The sequence below is a fragment of the Papio anubis genome, chromosome 18 (genome assembly GCF_008728515.1).
Source record: "Papio anubis isolate 15944 chromosome 18, Panubis1.0, whole genome shotgun sequence".
NCBI classification, from domain to species: Eukaryota; Metazoa; Chordata; class Mammalia; order Primates; family Cercopithecidae; genus Papio; species Papio anubis.
This window is the reverse complement of record NC_044993.1, coordinates 39190329-39196328: the sequence shown is the minus strand read 5'-3', so window position 1 is coordinate 39196328 and position 6000 is coordinate 39190329.

The following is a 6000-nucleotide window of genomic DNA, read 5'->3' as shown; positions in this document are numbered from 1 at the left end:
CAGGGCCCACCCAGCTAAGGAGGACGAGGAAGGGCCACAGCAGAGAATGGAGCAATGGAATCAGATGATGGAGTTTGAATCCTGGCCCCACTGCCTGGTGGCTACTTAGGCTGCACCAATTGGAAACTCGTTTTCTTATGATCATCAGATGACCTCTGTTAAGTCTCTTATTATCCCCGTTGTACAGATGAGAAAACTGAGGCTCATTCCAGGGTTGAGAACTGATTAAGCTTATTCTGTGAGTCAGGAAGGATGGTGATGCTCACAAAAAAGGGACACAGAAATGGGGGCCAGGAAACTTTGAGGAGGGTCTGTTCAATCCCCTCCCTTCTCTGATATGAGCCCCTTAAGGAATGGGATGGGACCATGTCTGTCCTGGTCATTATGGGAGAGCTGGTGCTGAGCACAGTGCCAGGTCTACGTCAGGTCAGTCCTCAGCAGGTGTTTTGGGAGGCAGTGATCCCATGGGAGGCGGCAGAGTGGACTGCAGCTGGTGGCATCCAGAAGAAAGGTGACAGAGATTTATATTGATCACTGGCTCTCCACACACTCCCCATGTGCTCCAGCTCCCTTCTGCCTGCACGGGATCATGAGGCTCATTCTGGCCTATGGCTGGGAGTGGAAGTGCCTGGGTGAAAGTATTTAAGAGCCAGTTTGTGTCTCTTTAGTTCTCTCTGCCCCTAAAGCCTCGTGTTGACATGGCACAGCTGCAAGAGAGGAGCACCCTGGTTTGCTGAGCTGTTGCATGAAAGAAAAGGCTCTTGGTTACAGAAATCAGCTAGGCATCAGTCCCAACTATTTGAGAGGCTGAGGCGGGAGGATCACTTGAGTCCAGGAGGTCGAGGCTGCAGTGAGCCATGATTGCACCACTGCACTCAGGCTGGCAATAGAGCGACACCCTGTCTCAAAAAGAAAAGAAAAGAAATTATCCTGGAGAGTCGCCTGCATTGCTCTGGACTTTGTGAGCATGAGAAGTACCCTGTGATGGGTGAAGCCACGGAGAGTTAAGGTTATTGTCTATATGCAGGCTTATGTTCCTGCCACAGAACCCAGCCCATTCTGACTACAAGGCAGAGTTTCTGAACTGGAGTTAGAGAGGGAGGGCTGGATTCAGGGATCTGGCTGGTGTGATCCTAGTTTGACAGGCTCAGGGTCATCCGGTCAACCCCTGCCTGGCACTCACAACCCCTGAGCCATCCCCTCCTCTCTGTGTGCCGGGAAAGGCAGGCTGTTGTATGGGGTCTCCTTGGTGGAGGAGGGTCCTCAGGAGGAGGCCCAGGAGAATGGGCCTGGAGGGACTTGGAGGTGGTGGCCCTTCCTTGCTTTGCCATCTTGCTTGATACAGGCCTGTGGGGAGAAGTACAGGGGTCCTTGTCCCAGCCTCTGTAGCTGTGAAGGGTCCCCTAGATACTTGTGAACAGTATACTCTGGGCCCCTCACATCTGTTCTCAATACTAAATAATTCGCTTTCTTCTCTGAGCATATTTAATTCATTTAATGTCTGAGGCAGTGGTGCTCAAGCAACAGTCAACATTGGAGGCAACCAGAGGCCTTGTTAAAACCCACCTTGCTGGCCCCACACCCAGAGCTGCTAGTTCAGTGGGTCTGAGGCAGGGCCTGAGAATGTGCATCTCCAACAAATTCCCAGATGCTGCTGGTCTGAGGACCATACTTGGAGAATCATTGGTCTGAGGCTTCTATGTCCCCAGTTCTTGGAAAACCAGCCCCCCTCCCAGAGGCACCTTGCCCTGGCATTGGTGCCCTACCCTGCTCATTCTGGTCCTCACTGCATCCCCACGCTACCAACCTTCCCCCACCCCCAACTGCTCCCAGGCCCTGTAACCCACTGGGATAACTAGGTGGTCCAGGGCATGCCTGATCTCCCTGTGTCAGGCCTTCCTGACTTCCAGGACTGCTGTCTTTGTCCCAGACACACAGCGCCACAGAGACTTGAAGGCAGCTACACAATCAGGACTCTTGGTTGCAAGTAACAGAATCCAAATTCAACGTGGTTTATGACTAAAAGAGGATTGACTGGCTCTGGAAAGATCCAAGAGCTAGCTCTAGGGCCTTCAGGCATAGCTGGATCCGGAAGCATAATCAATGTGGTCAGTCTCCCTCTGTCCTGGCTGAAAAGTGAAGGAGGAAGCACTGAGTGTGTGTCAGGATAAGGAGGTGAGAGTAGGCATGCCAGAAGTTCCTTGTCCCTGCTGGCTCAGTTCCCAAACCTGTATAGTGGGACTGTCAGGTTCAAGGAGAAGGACATTGGTTGCAGGATTCACAGGGTTACAAGGGCTTTTGATCGTTTTTTTTGCAGGCTGTCTGCTGGGTAGGAAGACACCCAGGCTGAGATCACTGCAAAGACGTGGCCCACGACAGGAATTCTTTCTGTAATATCCCATCTGAATGGGCCTGATAAGGTTTGGATGTGTGTCCCGTCCAAATCTCGTGTTGAAATGTGATCCCCAGTGTTGGCGGTGGAACCTGGTGGGAGGCGTTTGAGTCCTGGAGGCAGATCACTGATGAATGGCTTGGTGCCTTCCCGTGGTAACGAATGGGTTTTCTGTAGGTTCACAGGAGAGCTGGTTGTTTAGAAGAGCCTGGCGTGTCTCTCACTGTCTCTATCTTGCCCTCTCTCTCACCATGGGATGCCCGCTCCCCTTCGCCTTCTGCCACAAGTGAAAGCTTCCTAAGGCCCTCACTAGACGCAGAGGCCAGGGCTATGCTTCCTGAACAGCCTGCAGAACCCTGAGCCAAATAAATCATTTTTCTTTATGAATTACCCAGCCTCAGGTATTCTTTTATAGTGACACAAAATGGACCAACACAGGGCCTCAGTTTCCCAGTCTGGACTTGTGTCCTCTAATAGAGACTCTTCCAGTGTTGGCCTGTGATGAGCCTGGAAGGGGCTGAAATTGTGCCTAGAAATGTGGCTAGAGGTAGAAAAAAACTATTTTCCAAGTCCTTAGGGGTTGTTGCAGGGGGCGAGGTGCCTGAAGATACATGTTCAAGTGATAAGAGATCATCAGAAATGATTGTCTTTTGTCACAAATGAAAGGAAATAACAGATTCAGCAAAAAAGGCAGTTCAGGCCTGGCATGGTGGCTCATATCTCTAATCCCAGCACTTTGGGAGGCCGAGACAAACAGATTGCCTGAACTCAGGAGTTTGAGACCAGCCTGGACAACATGGTGAAATGCTGTCTCTACAAAAAATACAACAATTAGCCAGGCGTGGTGGCTACTCAGGAGGCTAAGGCAGGAGAATTGCTGGAAGAGTTGGGAGGGAGAGGTTGCAGTGAGCTGAGATCGCGCCATTGCACTCCAGCCCGGGTAACAACAGTGAGACTCCGTCTCAAAAAAAAAAAAAAAAAAAAAAAAAGCCAGGTGTGGTGGCACACGCCTATACTCCCAGCTACCAGCTACTTAGGGCTGGAGTAGGAGGATCATTTGAGCCCGGGAGGCAGAGGTTGCAGTGAGCAGAGATGGTGCCACTGCACTCCAGCCTGGGTGGCAGATAGAGACCCTGTCTCAAAAAAAAAAAAAAAAAAAAAAAAAAAAGACAGTTCACATAGTCAGACGCAGCTTGATCTAGGAGTTTGAGATCATCAGGACAGGACTCAGCATCTGTCCATTTCCCACCCCGTCTTTTGGCTCCATTTCCGAAGTTCCTCTTGGCCAAGCTCCCTGTAGCTCCAGGCTCACAGCCCTACCCCAAGCCCAGCAGGAAGGGGTGTCTTCTCTGTCTCTGAGCAGTCAATCTCACAAAGCCCAAGATGGCTCCTGTTTGGTTCTGATTAGGTCACATGCCCAGCTTGAAGTCCATCACATGGCCAGGTCTGAGTCACACACACAGCCCCAGGGCTGGGGATGGAGTCAATGCCTCCTGAAGGGTGGGTACCCTAAAGCAAAATTAGGAAGCTCTGCCCAGGAGAAGCGGAAATACAGGCTGAGCGGCCCACCCAACTGATGTCAACTACTGGTGCCAAATTATCAGCCTGCCTGGGATCCCCTCCTCTGCCCTTGCCTGCAGCCTCCTCCCTTATCTCTGCACCCCCACCCTACTCAATGCTAAAAGCCACCCAGCCCAAGATGCCTTGCGATTCTCCTTCCTCCAGGGGAAAGAAAGGGGGCTGCAACCACATTCTCTCATTTGTTTCTCTGACATCTTTTGTCACCTATCAGGGGAACAAGCAATTCCTTTGATCATAGCAAAAGGAGGAAGAGTATTTAAAACACGGCCTGTGAAGATTTGCTAAGCAGAAGGTGGGAGAGGCAGTTGGTGGCAGTTTTCAAAGCAGAAACATGATTTCTAGGCACTAGACTTGCTTGTCTGAGTATTGTTAAAAAGGATGTATTCTACACACTCACCAGCAGCCTGGGTTTTTAAATGGGCCAAGGGACCCCGAATTGAGGAGAGGGACTTGATGGCAGGGGTTTCTGGGAGTAAAGCGGCAGCTCAGAATTCCATTCATTATGCATCGAAGCCCAGTACAGCTGAAAGGTCAGAGGAAGGAGCACTGGGCTGCGAGTTTGAGAACTGGTGTCACCCCTGGCACTGTGTGTGACTCCAGACCTATCCCTTCCCTCTCTGAGCCTCAGCATCCATTCTGGATCAGGGGCTGGATCAGAATTCAGAATCTACCTTCTTTCCCTCAGGCCTCCTTCACATTTTCTGCCATATCCATCATCACCTGGCCCTGCTTTCCATTTAATATGGAGCATTTCTGTCACCACCATCAATGCAAGAAATGGTATCAGCCCACAATAAGAAAATCCACCACAAAAATACATACAGTGAAAAACAATGTGGCCATCAATTCTAACTGGACACCGTGGCCTGCCCTAAGCAGCAGGAGGGAGCCTCCCTCTTGTTAAAAATGGTGATACGGGCCAGGCATGGTGGCTCACACCTGTCATCCCGGCACCTTGGGAGGCCGAGATGGGCAGATCACAAGGTCAGAAGATCGAGACCATCCTGGCTAACAGGATGAAACCCCATCTCTACTAAAAATACAAAAAATTAGCTGGGTGTGGTGGCGGGCGCCTGTAGTCCCAGCTACTCGGGAGGATGAGGCAGGAGAATGGCATGAACCCAGGAGGCGGAGCTTGCCGTGAGCCAAGATTGTGCCACTGCACTCCAGCCTGGGCAACAGAGCGAGACTCCATCGCAAAAAAAAAAAATGGAGATATGGCCAGGCGCAGTGGCTCACGCGTGTCATCCCAGCACCTTGGGAGGCCAAGGCAGGTGGATCACTTGAGGTCAGGAGTTCGAGACCAACCTGGCCAACATGGTGAAACCCCATCTCTACTAAAATTACAAAAATTAGCCAGGCGTGGTGGTGCACACCTGTAACCCCAGCTACTCGGGAGGCTGAGGCAGGAGAATCACTTGAACCTGGGAGGTGGAGGTTGCAGCGAGCTGAGATCATGCCACTGCACCCCAGCCTGGCCAACAGAGTGAGACCCTATCTCAAAAAAAAAAAAAAAAAAGATTGTGAAGTGTCAGGGAAAGCCTCCTCAGTGCAGCCAGCATGTGGAGCAACAGGAGCAAGTCACCCCACAGAAGTGGTCAGTGTTTCCGAGGATCAAGAGTGCAAACACAGGCTGGGTGTGGTGGCTCACACCCATAATCCCAGCACTTTGGCGGGTGGAGGCCAGAGGATTGCTTGAGGCCAGGAGTTCAAGACCAACCTGGGCAACATGGCAAGACCTTATCTCCGCACACACACACAAAAATTTTTAATTAACAAATTAGCCAAGCATGGTGGTGCACATCTGTGGTCCCAGCTCCTTGGGAGGCTGAGGTGGGAGGATCACTTGAGCCAGGAAGGTTGAGGCTGCAGTGAGCTGTGATTGCACCACTACACTCCAGCCTGGGTGACAGAACAGGACTCTGTCTCAAAACAAACAAACAAACAAACAAAACAAAAAAAAGAGGGCAGACACAGGTGGGAGAGGTCGTCTGGGCCAGATGAGGGCAGGTGTGGAGGCTGAGCAG